Raw genomic sequence first — 20273 nt, 5'->3', positions numbered from 1 at the left:
AAAATAAAAATAAAAATAAATTGTTACTTCATGGAGTATATATTTTGGTAGAAAAAGTGAAATAAGAATCCAACAGGCTTATACTCTGCATACTATTTTATAATCTTTTTCACATAATGCACTGTGATCATATTTCCATGTTAATAAATAGATTTCTATGATATTACTTTATACTGGTTCCAAATTTATTTAATTAACCCTCTATTATTGGATAATTAGGTTGTTTACAACTACTTCAAACAGCACTGTGATAAACATGCTCATAACTAAACCTTCATCCATTACCTTAACGATGCCCCTAATATGCATTTCAAACTCTTTATATCTTCTCTAAAGCCCAGACCTTGCCCAGTCTTCTCATCACAGTGAACTGCACCTTCTCCCAAACTTTTGCTCAAACCAAAACCTTAGAAATAATCTTTGATTCCTTACTTTCCCTCAACCTTCAACCCAATCCGTCAGAAAAATCCCATCAGCTCTACCTCATTGCCCACTTACATCCCATTCTTCTCCCACTATCCCCTCTATGCCATTGCCATTCTCGCCTGATGACTGCCATCGCCTCCCAGTTCCTACTCTTGCCCACTACAATCCAGCTTCCAGACAGCAACCAGAGTATTATTTTAGAATGTACATCAGATCAAGTCATTTCCCTGCTTAAAACTCTCTAATGGCTTTCTGTGGTACTTCAGGAAGTAAAATGTAAAAAGCCCTTACTAAGTCCAGAAGGCCTCTGTCATCTGGGACCTGCCTCTCTGACACAGGTTCCACCACTCAGTTCCTTGCTTACTGATTCTCAGACACTGACCTCTTTTCTATTCCTTAAACGGGCCAAGCGTGTTCCTAATTTAGTGCAGGGCCTCTTGCCCTTGGCACTAATGACATTTTGGGTCCAATAATTCTTCATCATGGGGGGCTGTCCAGTGCACTGTAGGACATTTAGCAGCATTCCTGGTCTGTATCCACCAGATGCCAGTAGCACTTACCTGGTTATGACAACAGAAAATGTCACTAGACATTGCCAAATATCACTAGACAGGAGGACAAAATTGCCCCTGATTGAGAACCACTGAGGTAGGACATTTGCACAAGCTGTTTCCTCTACCTGTAACATTCTTGTCTCCTGGATCTTTATGGCAAATATGTTTTTCTGATATTCAAGACTTGGATCAGATGTCACCTCCTCAGAGAGGCCTCCTCTGTCATCCCCACCCACTAACAATCACCTACAGTCACATCGCCCTGTTCTATTTTTGTAATTGCTCTTATCACTGCCTAGACTAACCTTATTCAGTGATTGGTTTACTTGTTTGCTGTTTGTCTCCCCTAGTAGGATGTCAGCTTCAGGCCAACGGCAATGTCTGGCATGGATGAGCAGATGTTCAGGAAGTATTTGTTCATTGAAAAAAAAAATGAATTCCCAAAAGTGGAAATCAAATATCTCTTTGTTGTTAAATCTAGTGGATACTTTAAAGTTATTGTGTTAATTCTCTCCAGCATTTGCCACTCACTCCCATTGGCTCCTCTGACCCTGTGTTCTCCTAGCGGACCCCACCTCTTGGGCTCTCTTTTCCAGTTGCTTTCCTCTTCTTCCTTGGCCCATCCCTGACACTCTGCTCTTCAGAGAAGTCCAGCCTAATGCCTCTTCCAATGCCACATCATCTAACAACGTGACCTCAGCTACTCCTGTGATTCATCAATTACTGTCTATTTTCTCATAATTCTCCAGATGCAAGTAGCCACTGGGATGTCCCACAGGCCCCTCAAGTTCAATATTTCCAACCCAAACTCATCACTTCTACCAACCCCAAGTCACAACTTCAACAACCCTTCTGGGATGGTTAATTTTATATGTCAACTTGATTGTGCCACTGGGTGCTCATATTAAACATTGTTTCCAGGGGTGTCTGTAGGCATGTTTCTAGATGAGATTAGCATTTGGATAGGTGGACTCAATAAAGAAGACTGCCCTCCCCAGTGTGGGAGCTCATCATCCATCCATTGAGAGCCTGAAAGAGAGCAAAAGGAACAGGAAGGAGTAATAAGCCCCTTTTGCTTCCTGCCTGCCTGCTTGAACTGAGACCTCTCATCTCATCTTCTCCTGTCCTTGGATTAGGATTTATACCATCAGCTCCTCTGGTTCTCAGGTCTTTGGACTTAGACTGGAATTACATCGCCAGCTTTCCTGGGTCTCTAGATGATGGCAGATTGTAGGACTTCTCAGCCTCCATAATCAACTGAGACAATTCCTCATAATGCATCTCTCTATAAATATGTATCTTGGTTCTTTTTCTCCAGAGAACCCTAATACACCCATTCATCATACAGAGCCTAGCCTCCTGCTCCTGAAGCATCTAGTTCCTCCACTGGACTGCGGCAAACCCTCCCAACAGTCTCTATGTCATGGCCCTGCCCCTACACCATACATGTTCCTCTCTCTTCTGCTGGAAACTCTCAATGGCTTCCCATTGCCCCAGGTCAAAGGTCCAGATTCCTCCCCATGCCTTCCTAGATCCTCTGTCTCTCCCATCACATGAACCAAGCTCAACTATGCTCTCCCTCACTTCTGGGAAGACAGAGGCCCTTCCCATGTCTGGAACACTCTTGCCTCCACCTCTCTGTGCCAGAATTCAGATAATATTAGAAGCTTCAGGAGCAAGAGGGTAGGCTCTGTCTGATGAGAGGGCAGTAGGGTTCTCCAGTGAAAGAAAACCAAGATCTATATTTATACAGAGATTTATTATGAAGAATTGACTCCATGGGTTATGGAGGCTGAGAAGTCCCACAGTCTACTACCATCTGGAGGAACATTTTCGTTTGGGTCTGAGTCTCATAAGCTTTTGAACCTCCTCTTAAAACAGTCAAGGCTGCCGACTCTTTCTTCCAGTGCCTGTCCCCAAATAGTCTTTGCTTCAAACACAACATGAGATAGCTCTTTGAAATCATTCATGGAGTTTTCTACTCTACCCTTTGACTTCCCAGGCCCTAATCCTAGTTTCTCTATTCCTCCCTCTACTCTGCACCACCTGAGATATAAAAACAACTTTTTGAGGATCTGGGGTTTGCATCTCCCAGCCAAGACTTTAGTTCAAGATTTACATTTTGCTGCCTCTGGGTACATCAGAGACAATATAATAGATTATCAAGAACAAATGAATAAAATGCAATTTATCATAAATAACATATAATTAATAGGTTACATATTAAACAAGCATACAAAAGGAATACAAACTGCCATCTGCTGCAGAGATGTCACTGCTCAGCCTCTGTGATCAATCTACAGCTTGACGGTCACTTTCCTGTCAGTGCCTGGCATCAGCGTGACATTCTGTGTGGTATCATTTGGATCTCTGTCCCCAGCAAATCTCATGTCAAATTTTAATCCCCAATGTTGAAGGTGGGGCCTGGCCTGGTGGGAGGTGATTGGATCATGGAGGTGGATTTCTCATGGTTTAGCACCATGCCCTCTTAGTGCTATTCTCAGATAGTGAGTGAGTTCTCACAAGATGTGGTTGTTTAAGAGTATGTAGCACTTAGCCCTTCTCTAATCTCTTCTTTCAGCTCTGGCCATGTAAGTAAGATGCCTCACTCCCCCTTTGCCTTCCACCATGATTGAAAGTTTCTTGAGGCCTCCCCAAAAGCAGATGCTGCCACGCTTTCTGTAGAGCCTGCAAAACCCATTAAACCTCTTTTTCTTATAAATTAGTCTCAGAGGTCAGGAGTTCAAGACCAGCCTTGTTAACATGGTGAAACCCCCATCTCTACTAAAAATACAAAAATTAGCTGGGCGTGGAGGCAGGCATCTGTAGTTCCAGTTACTCAGGAGGCTGAGGCAGAAGAATCACTTGAATCCAGGAGGCAGAGGTTGCAGTGAGCTAAGATCGCGCCACTGCACTCCAGACTGGGCAACAGAGCGAGATTCTGTCTCAAAAAAAAAAAAAAAGTAGTTATTTCTGAAGAGAGGAGGGCAAACGGGAGGAAGCTTATTTCAGTTCACCATACAATCAATTGCCAGACTTCAGGTGCCTGCCATGGTGGACAGTGCTGGATTTGCCCAAGTTCACAGAGGCTCTGATTTCCTGAGAAATCAGGTGATGTGGCCTGGGTGCAAATTTGGACCCCTGAAAGACAGAGATGGCAGGGTCTCCTTGGGGTGTAACTGCTTCCTGGGAGATGTCCCACATGACAGAAAGCACCCAGCTTGCTGTATTTTCTTGCAAACCGGTGGCCTCCCTGGGAGCTCCCGCCTTGTATCTCCCTCCCTCCTTCCTGGCTATAGTACCTGTTTCCTTCAGTTTTGCTTCTCTGGTCTCCCTGCTCTTAGCACAAGTATTAGCACAATAAGCTTTTCTCCAGCTCTTTTTTTCTAGGGAGTCTACACTAAGACAATATACTTCCACATTCTCTGACCTCTTTACAATGAAAACGGATTTAGATAACACGTGTGTAAGGATAAAACAATAAGAGAGCGAAGGAGTTTGGTTTACCATAAAGAGCAGCACAAATGTCACAATTATTCAAGGTGTTTTTCTGGAAGGATGCCTGGGCAGGGGAACTGCTTTCATCATTATTTTCCTGATATCCCCAGGGGACCCTGGGAACCAGACGCTTCTGCGTTTGACAATGTGGAAGTTAATGTCTGCGTGGCTTTCCTCTGGGTCCCTCTGCCCTTCACAGGCCAGCTGGGTCAGATACCCCCGGCATTATCACACTCTCCAAAACCTCAGAACCAGCTCCCCTTGCCACCTCCTTCTTCCTTCTCTACTCATGAAAATGGTGCACGTGTGTGCATGTGTGTGCATGCGTGTGTGTATTTAATGTTTAGATAGTTTCAGATTATTTTAACTGAGGGCTCAAAAAAGCAGCCCCAAGGAGCATCGCCAGCATTCCTATCTTCTTAACAGTCAAGAGCATCTTGAGCTCTTTCTGAGATGAGGGAAAGGACAAGAGAGGTGGAAAGCTGAGCTGGAGGTTCAGCAGGGCCTAATGGCCTCCCCACTTCCTCCCAATTTAAATGCCCTAGAAACAGAAGATGCTGAAAGTGAAGATCTCCAGATTACATAGAGTGGGGATAGGAAAGCTTGCTTTAAAAAGTCAATGAATGAACAAATTCATAGACTTAGTGGCTGAAAGGCATTGTGTTTTGCAGATTCACACTTGAAGTACAAAAAGTCTTGCCGGTTCTTTGCACACCTCCTGCCTCAGAGGATCATGGCTGTGTGCTGACTTGGAAGGGTGGGGCAGCGTGGAGTCCTGATATGCCTTGGCTAAGTGTGTTGCATACAATTAAAGGAAAACATTTTACCATCAGGGGGGTGCCTGTGCACTCTTTGTAAGCAATCCAAACGGGAGAATAGAGTCTTTCTTGGGCAATGTTTGCTTTGTCCTAGAAAACCGCCCTTTATTCTGACTCAGGAATTGTTTGAAAAGGTGGAACAAAGCAAAAGCCTGTGGGCCGCGGAGACCTGGCTTTTAGGTGAAAGGAGATTTGGTCTCTCCTAGACAAGAATCCTGCGAGTCAAATATCCTCTAATTGGATAGGCTGGCTGTAAGAATTGCACTGGGGAATTTGTCCAAGGGGAGAGTTTAGCCAAGAGAAGTTTAAGAAAAAGCCTGTGGTTTTTGATGCACAACTTAGTGGTTCAGATGAGCTGCTCTGAAATGGAGCATCTTTTTTTGAAGTCAGCCCTGGTTGCAGTTGAATAATGGAGTAAATGGGGGCTCTGAGATGCCCCCTCCATCAGGATCAGAAAAAGAAGTCCACTGGCCTTTCCTTTTGTCTGACATGACCCTGTTCCTGCTGACAACACTGGCAATGTCAAAGTTTTCCTGGGCATGGTCCCACCTGCTCAGAAACTCTCAGTTTTTGAACTCTAAACAAGCCCAGCGAAGAGTAGGATCTTCTGTAACAATATTTGAGAGTCTTCCTACTTTTTTGGAGAGTTCTTTTGGGAACTTGAAAAGTGCTCTCTCAGGTCAAGCACTGTAATGCCAGCACTTTGGGAGGCCAAGGTGGGCGGATCTCCTGAGGTCAAGAGTTCAAGACCAGCCTGGCCAATATGGCAACAAAACCCCATCTCCACTACAAACACAAAAATCCGCCAGGCGTGGTGGCGCGCACCTGTAATCCCAGCTACTCGGGAGGCTGAGGCCGGAGGATCACTTGAACTGGAGAGGTGGAGGTTGCAGTGACCAGAGATCATGGCACTGCACTCCAGCCTGGGTGACAGAGTAGGATTCCATCTCAAAAAAAAAAAAAGAAAAGGCGCTCTCACAGAAAGCTGTTCCTTCAAATCTCTCCTATCTTCAATTCCAAGGCCACCCTTGTCCTGCCGATGTGTGACTTCCCTGCCCCTCCCCACTCAGCCTTACGTGTTGTGCCCATCAGCCTCCACTTATCCAGCCCTGAAGCCAGGGCTGACCAAGGCAGGAAAGAGACTTGGAGCCTCGGGCCACCAAGAGATGGAACCTGGAAGAGATTGTGCTGCCACCGATCCTTGGTGCCTGCAGAGGAGCCTGAACATCCTCATATCCACTAGGCCTTAACCTTCTGCCAATCCCAGCCCCACAGCTGGATGTCCCCCAATGTCTCCTCTGGGAGAACAGAGCTGACTGTATCCCCTGGTCAGAGCCTGGGGGCTTTTTCTAACTGAACACATTATCTAGACCCCCAAATCACTCCCTACTGCCTGGGACTGCCTGTCACCCTGTCCATCCTCCATGTAAGCCCCGTGGACGGCCACCCCTGCTGTACCACGCAAGGTACTCTATAGCTCAGAGGTTCTCAGTCTTCAGAGACTTGGGACACTTGGGAGCTTGTTAAAAACGAGAAGTCCTGTCTCCACCACTGGAGATGCTGATTCAACTGCCTACCCTATCCACTGATTCCCACCCCTGGGGGACATTGTGGAAGAGCTCTGGGAGCCCAGCCTGTATAACCCAGCAGGGGTGAACCGAGCCACAGGCCAAGTCCTCTACGGCTCCGGTAACTTCCCCTGTGCTCCCCACCAACCTCACCTCTTCATGTCCCAGCCTGTTTTGCAGGCAGTTCCACCAAGCCACAGCATCATCTGTAACTTATCCACATCTGTTCCCTTGCATCCAAAGCATCCTTCAGCTGCAGGACACATGTTCTCTCTCAGTTCAATGAGACTGTCTATTGCACTCCAACTTCTGATCTCAAAGTATGTATAGGCTCCTACATACAGTGGGATGTTGATAAATTCTGTATCTAATAGAAAATTATTCAGCCTTAAGGCAATGTCTTTAAAGATCTTGCCATTTGCTACATGGATGAAACTGACGACATGATGCTAAGTGAAATAAGCCAGACACAGAAAGATGCTGTATGATCTCACTAATATGCAGAATATTTTTTAAAAGTCAAATAAATAGAGAACAGTGGTTACTGGAGGAAGGGAGGAGGAGGAAGTGGGGAGAAGTAGGTCAAAGAGTGCCAAGTTGCAGTTGTGTAGGATGAATAAGCCTAGAAGTCTGATGCACAGCAGGAGGACTGTGGTTCATAACATTGTATGACCTACTCAAAATGTGCTAAGAGATACATCTGAAGTGCTCTTACTACATACACACAAAAGATAACTATGGATGGCAATGAATATGTACCTTTGTTTGACTGTCATAATCATATCACTATGTATATGCGTACCAAAACATCATGTTGTACACCTTAAATATAGACAACAGAAGATGAATTAAAAATAAATAAATAATAAATAATTAAATTCTATATCTGTCGGTGACAAGAAGCTAATTTAAGGAATATACATTATTAAAGAGAAATATGGGTTGATATTTCAAGCACAATAAATGTTTAATGAACTGTCGTCGCACAAAAATGAACAAATGGATGAATCTAAGAAGGTAGAATATAATAAAATCATTTTACATTTGTCCCATGTGGTCTATCTTTATCCTTTTCACAGAAAACATTTTGATCTGACACCAGAAGGAACTTTCCATCCACAGCTTTATTTCAGATAAAGCCTGCAGAACCAGAACCCCATCTTGTGGGCAGAGAACTATGTATATAGCATACCCTCTTTACCCTGTACCCACCCTGGCACCAACACCATGCCAGTCCAATTCCACTCCCGCTTCTTGGTGGTGGTGGGAGTGGTCCAGATTTTTCTTTAGTCTTGCCTCCCTCAGTCTCTCATCCCCTGCTGTGCCCCCTCTTGTGGTCTGTCATCTTTATTCACAAGACACATTAGGGCCTCTATTAGCATAGAGAACGACAGTGAGAAATACAGTATGTGGAACAAGCCTCCCGCTTTCTCCTTTCTCTGCAATTATCACTCAACTGCCTCAGTAAACAACAAAATTGTTCTCCACACACATCATTACCGCTTACAAGATTAAAATAGTCTGGAGGTCAGGAAGGCAAACACAGGTTAGTTTGAGTTTTTGAAATGAATTGCTCTCCCTGGCTAAACTTTCCCTAACCCCTTCTTTCCTGGGGAAATTGAGAATAAGAGGCCAGCCAGTCAAGCTAGCAGTCCCCTCCTCACTTGGGAAAAGATTTTAGAGAGAGAGAGAATGAGAAAAAGACTATTCATTGCAGCCTTGGGCTGGGCTGGGGGACACAGGCTGGGAAGCTGGGCTCACCTTCAAGGTCTCTGCACTCTCAGCCACACCTTCCTGGGCCTGGGCACCCTCTTGAACCCCCAAGGCTTTGGTGCATCTTCCACAGGCATGCAGATGTTGGATTCTACCCGCAAGAGCCACCGACTAGATCCAAAATAGGGAGTCCTGGGTGAGCAGCTTCCCATTCATCTCTCCAGATTGTAGTCTTTTTTTGAGACGGAGTCTCGCTCTGCTGCCCAGACGGGAGTGCAGTGGCATGATCTCAGCTCACTGCACCCTCCACCTCCCAGGTTCAAGCGATTCTCCTGCCTCAGACTCCTGAGTAGCTGGGATTACAGGCACTTGCCACCACACCTGGCTAATTTTTGTATTTTTTGTGGAGACGGGGTTTCGCCCTGTTGGCCAAGCTGGTCTCAAACTCCTGAACTCAGGTGATCTGCCTTCCTTGGCCTCCCAAAGTGTTGGGATTACAGGCATGAGCCCCTGCACCTGGCCATGGTCCTGATTTTATTATCCACCCAACCTCTGACAAGGTGGGCATGAGCTTTGTATACCACCAGGGCAGTATGATAATGACCAAACCCAACAGGCTAGAACCAAAAGCATCCTTACCAACCACAGCCCATGCTGCACTCCAGGGGCTCCGCATGTGCTGCTCTCCATGGGAACAGTGCCCTGGAGCAGGGTCACACCACGGAAGCCTCCAATGGCACGGGCATGGCCCTCTGGCCTTGTTGGCTGATGCTCTCTGATAATGGGCTCTCCCCACAGATAAAGAGACATTTTCTATGACCTTGAAATGTGTCCTGAAAGGATGAGAATCAGTCATGAATGAACAGATTTAGTTGGGCCATGGTTCTATACCTGGCATAAAGGCGACGGGTGGATAAACTCAAATGACTCCCAGGACCAGAAAGGCAGCACACGTGTGAGCTCTGGTGGACTAGAGACACACCCAGCTGAAGGTCTTCAAATGCAAGTTTAGAAACCGTGCTGGCCAGACAAAAGACAGCTGAAGACCAGGTTCAGCCTCCTGGCATCCAGTTTGTGATCTCTGGACTAGGAAGAAAACAAAAAAGAGGAAAAGCAAGAGATGAGAATAAACAAAGGCAAAGGGTTTTGTTCTCCTACTGACTAGCAGCCACATCCTCTCTCCGCGGTGAAGCGTCTTCCAGACTTTGAAAAACGATCCCCATGAAAGGAACATGTTTCCAGGATGTTTTTCTAGGAATCAGAACGCCCTCCACCAGCCAGCCCCACTCTCTTCTAAGCTCCTTTGGGACCAGAGACGTCTTATGAAATGTCTAGCCAACATTAGAAGGAAATCTGCCGCCACAGCCTGGAGGGTTTTCTTCTACTGAAACTAGTTGGCATTGGCCATAATAAAAACCGCATGAGCTTGAAGCTATTTGCGTGGTGTTGTAATGGCAGCACAGACCAGCCCAGTCTTCTGGTATTCTGTCCTGATGCCTGGCGAAGACGGAAATGAGGAGACACACGATGACTGCGTCCCCAGTGGTGTTCTGTGTCTGTGCCTGCTAAAGGCACTAACAAAGAAGCCAGTCATTGCCTCACACCATCATTACCCATCCCCTCTGATATGTGGGGCACAGGGTGAGAGCATGATGAGTTAGGAATCAATCACATCCAACTAGGTTGGAAGTAAATGGGACCTTAAGCACAGGGTGCACCCAGCTGGAAGGATTCCTGCAGCTGCTCCCAGCAAAGATATTGCTCGTCCATAGAGACTCCAAACAGGCTTATTGGGGGTGGGTGGGGGGCAGGTGGGAGAAGTAGCAACAGTGGTTGGAGGTCAGGAAGGGAAGGGAGGGGATTGTCAGGCCTTGGGGACTTGGATTACATGTGAGTTCCATAAGGCCTGGTCCAGTAAAAATCATTAAAACAGTGGTTGTGAGGATTTGGGATCTAATTAAATAATAGATTATAGTTGACTGATTTACTAATGTTTTCTTCTGACGTCAATCAAAGGCATCTTTTCCGTTTCTTTTCCTTGTATTTTTGAAAAGTAGGAAAATTCCAAGGACAGGGGAACAAGAAAGAGGATAGTTCCCTTGTGTGTGCATTTGAGATTCAGTTTGAAAATCTGTTAGAAAACAATGGGAAACTGAAAGCTACAATGAGGGAGGGAAAGGGCAGATGGAATCAGTAGGTAAATACCTAATGCCAAGAGCTCCCTCGTGCCTCCCACATCACCATCCGGCTGCCCTGGCTCCCAGAACCCTGGTGGGCACAGTTGGAAACCACTGTGGCACCTACCAGGTCACCAGCCTACCAGACGTCCCCCATCCCACCATGGCTCCTGCACCTCTGCCCCATCACTACAGGTCCCCCTGGTCAAAGTAAGCCCAGACCCTGGCAGACACTCAGTGGCCTCCTGGTCCCCTGAGGGGGTGGCTGCCTGACCAACAGCCTGCACTTTCCCAAGGTTGCCCTTCATGGCCACCCAGGGGAGCTACAGCCTCCATAGTGCACGGCACAAGTTAAGTATGTTGAATATCACCCCCAGGGAAAGGGCTAAAATAGGAACAAGTTGGCCTAAGAAGACTTCATAGTAGAAACATAAAAAGGCCATGGTTAATAAATGTATACGGAGACTATTGGGGGAAATGTAAAAATTGACATGAAATTGACGTGATTGGAAAGGCATCAGCTACAAAAGAGCCAGAGAAGAGACAAATATTTTCTTGGTCAGATAAAGGGTGAGATTGATAAAGTTTAGATGATATGAGCTACCTTAGCCCAGAAATGCCTATCAGTCCAACCTTGACACAACTTCTCAGCATTTTTGTGGCTTAAAAACAACAAAGAGAGATAATCTCATTTCACTCAGCACCTCAAAAGAACTCTCTGGTGACACAGTAATATGAAACTCACTAATCAAATGCCTCAGGGTAAGTCAGCCTCCTTCACTTTCTGACAAAGTTCTATCATCTATAAGAAGAAGAAGAATTTCTAACCTGAGTCAACCAATTTAAAATCAGTGATCAATGGGCTGGTCTTTTTGCTTGAGGATGGCACATAATTTTTTTTTTTGTTTGGCGGTATACAAGGACAACAAAAAAGTTCCAGGGGAGGTATTGTCCTGTTAAACCACAAGATTGATGCAAGAAGGACCACAGTATAGAGCCTAAGTCTCCAGAAAATGACTCCCAAATCTATAAGACTGAACTGAAAGTATGAACAGATGAAGCCAGATCATGCCATCAGAAAAGAAGTTTTCTGGGATGTCACACCTTGGGTCACACCTTGGGTGTGACATCCCAGCCCATTTCAAGTTCACCAGAGCTTGTGGGCCCTATATCCCATATTTGGCCACGATTCTTCAGTCTCTTACAACTTGAGGCTGATAAACCATCTAACTAGTGCACCTTGTTCCGATTCCAAGCTCCTCACCAAACAATCTGCTATTGACAATCGACATGAAGATTATGCTATAGGACGAGATAGGTGCGAGCCATTACAATGTATTTTATCTGCATGATAGTTGCATTTTTCAGTATCTGATATGAGCCACAAGTATATACATTTGTTTAGAGCAAATCTTTCTAAGCATTGGATCTGCTGTCATCATCCTGACTGAATCAGGTTTTGAACCCATAAAGCTAGGGGCAAACCCTCGACCTTGGGGAGGCCTTCAATACCATTATCAATAGAGTCAGGCAGCTTCCCTGGTTACAACTCACTGCAGCCCTTCAGTTCACATCTGTGACTCCCACTTGAGTTCTTTGTTTTCCAGACGTGTATTGTGTGTTGGGCAGCTTTGAGCCTCATCCTCCAGAACCAAGGACATACTTTGTAAGATGTCTGCCTACGGGTTTTTTCTCTTTGGTCAGTCACCTGGTCACTCTGAAGATTAAATGCATAACCCAGGTTTCGGCACACCCAGCTCTGGTCAACTGAGTGAAAACAACTCTAGCGCAGATGCTTTAAATATCCCTGACTTCCAAACATCTTATATGGGGCAGAGTCCCAGAGAGACAGTGATGGCCTCCAAAGTTAACTGAGGGTTACCGGCCCCTTTTTCTCTCCAGTCAGGCTCTCACAGGCTCGCCTGGATGGCAAGTTCTCCACGGATGTTAGCAAGTGCTTTCTTTCAGCCTACTACTCATGTCAGTATCCCCAGTGCCTAAGAGGGTTCCTGGTCAGGTGGATCATGAGGTCAGGAGATTGAGACCATCCTGGCTAATGTGGTGAAACCCCATCTCTACTAAAAATACAAAAAATTAGCCAGGCGTGGTGGCGGGCACCTGTATTCCCAGCTACTCGGTTGGCTGAGGCAGGAGAATGGCGTGAACCCGGGAGGCGGAGCTTGCAGTGAGCCAAGATCGCACCGCTGCACTCCAGCCTGGGCGACAGAGCAAGACTCCATTTCAAAAAAAAAAGAAAAGAAAAGAAAAGAAAAAAAGAGGGTACCGGATACATAGCAGGGACTCAGTAAGTGATTTGGAGTGAACGAATGAATGAATGAATGCAGGCAGTGTTTCTCTACCTTGCCTCTGCCTCCAAGTCATTCACAAGCAAAACATGTCCTAGAAGTAACAACTCTCATGACACAAAGGGATTCTCAGTGGTATGGGAGGGAGAGAAAGTCAGTTGCATATCAAAATATCTACGGCCTTAAGTTTAATAACACTCTCCCTTCTCCCCCAGCACACACAGATGCACACATCGCAGGAGATTCTAAAACTGCCACACTGACTCTTTGGAAAGAGACTAAAAGGAAACACTTGTTGGCTTCCTCCATGGAGGCATCCCGCCCACCTTGGACAAAGCCAGGCAGAGCCTGGGGAGCAACCAGAGAAGGAGCATGCTGGTTCTCCAAGGCTCTGCTCCTTCTCATCCACCCACACGCAAGGAGCCTAACTCACTCACAGCACTGGGTGTTTGCCATTTCCTGTATGGAAAATGGTTACGGTAATTTTGTTTTCAAAGAAACAAGCCTCCCACTCAAACACACCATGCCAAAGGAGAAACCAGGCTCGCGAGAGCCCACTACAGGGCTCTGCCTGGAGCAGCACTTCCTTCTTGCCACAGACAGCACCTGTCTGCTCCTCCTCCTTGTGGTGGAAGCCCATGGCTGCCCGGCCTTGGGAACCCAGGCTGAACCCCCAGGTTACTCCCACCACGGCTCTGGGGACGTGGGGGCACACTGAGAGTCTTTGGGGTCCCAAAAGATGGAGACAAAAGAAGGTCAATTTTGAAGTGAAATTCCCTGGAGAGGAATCCAAGAGGAGGCTCCAGGAGCTCTGCCCAGCAGGGACAGTGAATACCTTGAGCAAGGAACTATCAAATGCCAAATCAGGACCCCAGGACCCACTGGCCTATGTCCCCACTGTCCTTAATCCCCAGCCTCTGGGATCCCCAAGGCCCCCTGGATGTGGGAGTGGCTGGCATGTCACAACCTCAAGCTGTCCTCTCTCCCACCTGTCACCACAGCGACACCCATGAAGCAGCAGAAGTGTGCCCTGAAGGCATGGCACAAAGCTGAGGTGAGGCAGGAGGAGGGAGGGCAGCTGTGGGGGGTCCACTCACCTTTGGCATTTAGTCCAAACACCTGGGTGACATCCTCATCCCTGCTACTTCTCTGAGTTCTGTAAAGTCCAGGCCATGATTTTCCCAGGGACAAACACCTTGCACAGTGACTCCGGACACTAAGCCTCACTGGGAGTCTCTGTAGCCCTGCGTGACTGCTCAGGCTCCAGTTAATAACCAGATCCTGCTGGCTGCCCGTGTCTGCCATGTTCCTGTGCCAAGAGGAGTAGAGGAAGACCCTGTTCCCCGAGCACATCAGCGCTGCTCTGACCCACCACTTGTAACAGGCTGCCTGCACTTGCAAATCCCTAAGAGGAGCAGCCACCAGTCATGGGGTGCTCACCACACACCAGGCCCAGTGCTAAATGCTCAAAGCGCCCTCTCCCTTGGACATAGAGACTCTCATTATGCCCTTTTTATAAGTGAGACTTCGAAGAATTGAGTCTCACAATGACCTTCACCCCTCTGTCCAGTAGAGGCAATTTATAAAACCAGGATCTGGAATTAAGTTTGTTGCTACAGAGGAGAGTTTTATCCCAGATATGGAAATACAAGAACCCCTTGAGCAGCCATCCCTGCATCCCTCACTACATCTAACTAATTAAATCAACATTTTCAACAGCCTCCCTGCGCCTGGCACCATCTCGACCTGCGTTAGCGTCTCCCCGAGTGCTGGTATTCAACATTTGCCATGAGAATAGCAGTGGTCTGAGGACCCAGTGCTGCTAGACACCGGGTCTCAGCCTGACCTTTGAGAACAGAGTGGCTGTTTACTCACTGCCTCCCCACCAGACACAGGAGACGGGACTCCCTAAGATGCTTGCCTTACAGGCAGCGAGAATCCCCCCAAAGCAAAGCTAAAAAGGGATCTGTCTTCAAGGACGCTGGGGCCCTCCTTTTTATTTAAGGAAGAAAATAAAAACGTGGTAAAAAGTGCTGAGAGGATTGAATTATAACACATCAGAAGGAAAAGAGAATCTGCAGTTGTCCTTATTGTCGTCAGCCTGTTCAGTAATGAGTGGGGAAATGAGAAGAGGAAAACAACTGGAAGAACATATGACCCAGAAAAACCTGGCCCTTTGCAAATGCTGAGCTGGGCCTCCTTCTCTCAGGGTGCTCCAGAGCAGAGGCTCTCAGTGAGATCCCTGGACCGGCAGCAGCAGCATCACCAGGGAGCTTGTTAGAAATGCACATTTTCAGGCCTCATCCTAAGCCGTACTCAATCAGAAACAGGGTGGCCGGCCTTGTAGCCTGTGGTTGCTCATTTGATAACCTCTGTTGTAGGGGAAAAGAAGTACCTGGGATATATTTACAGCTTCTTTACTCTTGCTGGAGCTGCAACACAGCTGCAAAGCCATGAGCACAAGCCAAGGAGAGCCTGTGCCATTAGTGCAGATCACGACTGGATCAGCATGTTGAATCCCAACTTTTTGAGTCATCTCCGAGGTGAAAGTGTTGTTTCCCCAACCTTATTTGCTCCAACCTTTTGAAAATCAGTTTTCTGGCCACACTCTGCCTCTTGCTCCCTTGCCAGGCAGATGGGAAGTAGGATTCCCCAAGAGGATCAGGAACAATCTCGTTGGACTAAATTAAGCCAATCTTCATCACGTGCCTAAAACTACCTTTGGATCTTTACAGGACCTTGAAAAACACTGGCTCCTGTTCCTTTGTCTTACTTCTTGCATCTTCCTAGAGCACAGCACAGCCTAACTCAATTCTTCTGACATAAATATGAATCACAGACCCTCCATAAGTACCAGCCCGGATAGGGACACAATCTCTCCCAGTGAGAGATGTCCCGTAGCATCATTTTGTCCAATCGTCCATTTCCACTGATGGCTCAGAAATCACATCCGTGCCTCGTTATTGAAATGTACAGTTTGACACTGTTTTATTACAAAGACAAAGCCACACTGTAAAAGCATGTATTCGGCAAATCACTGGTCAGCACAGACATCGGTATCCCCAGGACTCCCTGAGATACAGCAGGAGGGAAGAGCCATTCTCTGTGGGTGATTTGCTTATTTTCTCTTTAAGGGACGGGAGAGAAGTTCTGGCTTAAGGGCCCCCAATTTAAATGTATGTCACTGTCATCTCACTGTTAGATCAGCTGTCAGCGACCACTCTCAGACTGTGTGAAGTCACAGTCTTTGACACAGCTTACATAGAAACGGTGACCCTGTGACTCTAGGGAGCCAACAACATAGAGAGGCGCCCACAGTGGGGCCTATGAGCAACTGCTGATGACCAGATTCTACTTGTGGCTGGGATTCAAGGAGTTCAGTGAGATTGGCTCTGTCTCCAGTGATGGGACTCTCCATGTGGTGGAGGAGGGCTTAACTGGCAAGGTCACTGGGGGTGGGAGTGACACAGATACAACCTCTGCCAGCCTTGCTCTTTCCCCCAGCAACTAGGAGTCACTCATTTTCCCCTGCAAAGAAGGAACTGAGCAGGTTGCTCATTTGCCTAACTCAGAGTCCTCTGAATTTTCCAGATGCCAGGCTGTCTGCCACTCTTCTGCGGAGGGGACGGCCACAGGGGCTGGAAGCAAATTATCTTTAATGATCCTAGAAGGATCCTTTCTGGGGCCAACCTGCTCTCCATATGCCAAACGCCTGCTACATCGAGCTGTCTTTCTTCTCCATCCCCAGAAGCACCTTTTTTGTGCCTCATTTAAAGGGTCTGAAAGGCAAATGGCTTCCAGACCTCTTCTACCTCATATCTTGAGCTCATTAACAGAGACAAAGAGGGACTGGGGGAAAAGTCACCAAATACAAAACACACTTTCAATGGGAAACCAAATACCATATGTTCTTACTTCTAAGTGGGAGCTAAGCTATGAGGACGCAAAGGCATAAGAGTGATATAATGGACTTTGGGGACTTGGTGGGGGGCAGGTTGGGAGGGGGGTGATGGATAAAAGACTACATATACTGGGTATGATATACACGGCTCAGGTGACAGGTGCACTAAAATCTCAGAAATCACCACTAAAGAACCTTTCCATGCAACCAAAAACCACCTCTACCCCAAAAACTGTTGAAATAAAAAAACTAATTTTAAAAAACTGTATTTTTTGTTTTCTGTTTAACATTCACTCATGCCTGGGCACAAGCATTTAGCAAGCTGGGCTAGCCTCCATACAAAAGGACAATAGAACCTCATTGAAATAAACACTTATTTATTCAATAAATATTTATAAAACACATTCTTTAAGGCATTATGCTAGGAGTCCCAAAGTAAACTAATGCTGAGCAAAACTAACGTAGCCCTTTCCTCACTGAACGTCAGTGCAGATAGCAGACAGGCATTCAACAAGAACATAAACAAATGTATGTGTGATTTCAACGCATGCTAAGTGCCAGGGAGAAACAAAGCACAATGATTCAGCTGAAAGGAGATCACTCAGGGAAGGCCTTGCTGAGGAGGAAATATTTTTTGTTATTATTATTATTATACTTTAAGTTCTAGGGTACATGTGCATAACATGCAGGTTTGTTACATATGTATACTTGTGCCATGTTGCTGTGCTGCACCCATCAACTCGTCAGCACCCATCAACTCGTCCTTTACATCAGGTATAACTCCCAATGCAATCCCTCCCCCCTCCCACCTCCCCATGATAGGCCCCAGTGTATGATGTTCCCCTTCCCGAGTCCAAGTGATCTCATTGTTCAGTTCCCACCTATGAGTGAGAACATGCAGTGTTTGGTTTTCTGTTCTTGCGATAGTTTGCTGAGAATGATGGTTTCCAGCTGCATCCATGTCCCTACAAATGACACAAACTCATCCATTTTTATGGCTGCATAGTATTCCATGGTGTATATGTGCCACGTTTTCTTAATCCAGTCTGTCACTGATGGACATTTGGGTTGAGTCCAAGTCTTTGCTATTGTGAATAGTGCCACAATAAACATACGTGTGCATGTGTCTTTATAGCAGCATGATTTATAATCCTTTGGGTATATACCCAGTAATGGGATGGCTGGGTCATATGGTACTTCTAGTTCTAGATGCTGAGGAGGAAATATTTAAGGCAAAACCTGAAGTATAAAAATAGGCCAGCCATGCAAGCATTCAGGAGGGAAAGTGTCCCATGCAGAGGGAACTATGCGTCAGAAGACCAGGTATGGGAAGTGTTGCATGAATTTAAGGAACACAAAGCAGTCGGAGTGGCCCAAGTGACATGAGTGAGATGGTGGGGAGTAGAACAAGATGGAATTGGAAAGGTGCACAGGGGCTGGATCAGGGGAGGTGGGGTTGGGAAGGTGGGCAGGGCCTGGACAAGGGAGGACCTTGATAGCCATACTATGAGATCTGGACTTTTTTCCAACATGTAATGGAATACCATTGAAGTGTTTTAAGAAGGAGTGTCATATGGTATAATATATCTTTTTAAAAAAAAAAATCTAGGCTACTCTGAGGAGAAAAAATAAATTGAAGGAACTGGAGAGAAAGTAGGAGACAAGTAAGCAGCTGGTGTGGTTGTCCTGGTGAGAAATGTTGCTGTCTGGAATTCTGCATTAGCAGCAGAGATGGAAGGAAGTGGATGTATTTGAGATATCTGGGTGATGTGAAGAAGAAGAAATCAAAGACCGCACAAGATTTCTGACTGGGACAATTAGATGAATGACGGTCCCAGTAGAGATGGGCTGAGCACTCTGGTGACAAAGGCCATGTCTGTTGAGAAACAGAGGCAGGGGTCAGGCATCCAGAGGGCTGCTCTGAGCATGCCTGTGCGGAGTCAGTCCATGTGCTGACGCCCACCAGCAGTGCCCCAAGCGTTCCTTCCTCACTGCTGGCCATTAGCCAGAACATGGCAGTGAACGCACAGTTCCACGTCTCCTGGCATCAGCAGCTATAGCAAAACAAAACCAACTTTCTGCTTTCAACATTTGGTGTTGAAACACAAACAGAAACATCTCAAAAAACACCATTCATTTGGGTTTCCCATTATTCACACAGATTGGGTTGCCTTCTTGCTCATGACAGTCCGAGAACGAGCAGTAGACCAGGCTTCTATACGGAGTTACTTGTTGACTAAGGAAATGAGAAGATCTACAGCCTTCAAGAACCCTGGTAATCCCAGATGTAAGATTTCTACATCTGCTCTCCCTGGTTCCACTTTGTGAACCGTCCCTTGTTCCCATCTCTAAAATGCACGAGCCCTTAACTTGGACACAGTTGTGAATATCGTGGTGCCCAAAAAGACATGTAGTCTGACTTATGTAATAAACCCAAGAATTCAACCAAGCTTTATAACTTCTCTCACAGCAGGTATAACTCTTTAAATTTTTATTGTACTTGTCTGTCTGTGTGTTATCTCTTCTACTAAATGCTTTGAAGGCAAGTTCTTTGGCACGGTCTGGGACTCTGTAAAACTTACTCTGGCTTGCTCATTGGAGGGAGACGCTTAATAGTTTCTGATGATGATGTCACAAATCTCCAATGCCATTGTCAACTGGGAAGTTTAATTCAGACCTGTCCTTGGAGGTGAGCTTAAATGGAAAAAAATGTAGGACCTCCAAGCTATCATCCATCCAAGTCAAAACAGCATTTCCTGTTCACAACTGGCTAACGAAAGTACCAGATGTAAAATCATGAAGTCAAGGAGGTGCAGTAAGGAGTGCAGGAGCAGGCTCTGTGTCTCGCTTCCTGGGCCCAAATCCCAGCACTGTCTCTTACTAACTTCGTGAACTTAGCAAGTCACTTGATTTCTTTGGACCTAGTTTTGGTTTTTTTTTTGTTGTTGTTGTTGTTTAAATCTTTAAAATGGAGATAATGTTAGGGTTATTACGAGGATTGAATGAAATAATATGTGTAATCAGCTTACAACAGTGCTCAAGAAGTGATCATAGGGCCAGACATGGTGGCTCACACCTGTAATCGCAGCACTTTAGGAGGCCAAGGCAGGTGGATCACTCAAGGCCAGGAGTTTGAGACCAGCCTGGCCAACACAGTAAAACCCCGTCTCTACTTAAAAAAAATAATAAAAATTTGCTGGATGTGGTGGGGTACACCTGTAGTCCCAGATACTCAGGGGGCTGAGGTAGGAGAATAGCTTGAACCCAGAAGGCAGAGGTTGCAGTGAGCCAAGATCGTGCCACTACACTCCA

General features: G+C 46.2%; 1 long non-coding RNA gene across 4 annotated transcripts in view; it reads right to left on the bottom strand.

Moving 5' to 3' along the window:
• The window catches only part of LOC141409935 (uncharacterized), a 250137-nt gene that overhangs the window by 86365 nt on the left and 143499 nt on the right, over window positions 1–20273 (bottom strand). Inside the window, exon 5 of one of the 4 annotated variants that reach the window (XR_012432909.1) lies at window positions 9534–9663. The exons of the other annotated variants lie outside the window; for them this stretch is intronic. This is a non-coding gene — a long non-coding RNA (uncharacterized lncRNA). Of the gene's footprint in view, window positions 1–9533; window positions 9664–20273 lie in introns of those variants that run through there. 4 annotated transcript variants of the gene reach the window in all.

Source organism: Macaca fascicularis, chromosome 3, assembly GCF_037993035.2.
Source record: "Macaca fascicularis isolate 582-1 chromosome 3, T2T-MFA8v1.1".
NCBI lineage: Eukaryota > Metazoa > Chordata > Mammalia > Primates > Cercopithecidae > Macaca > Macaca fascicularis.
The sequence above is the reverse complement of the archived record's forward strand: the minus strand, read 5'-3'. Positions and strand labels throughout refer to the sequence as shown.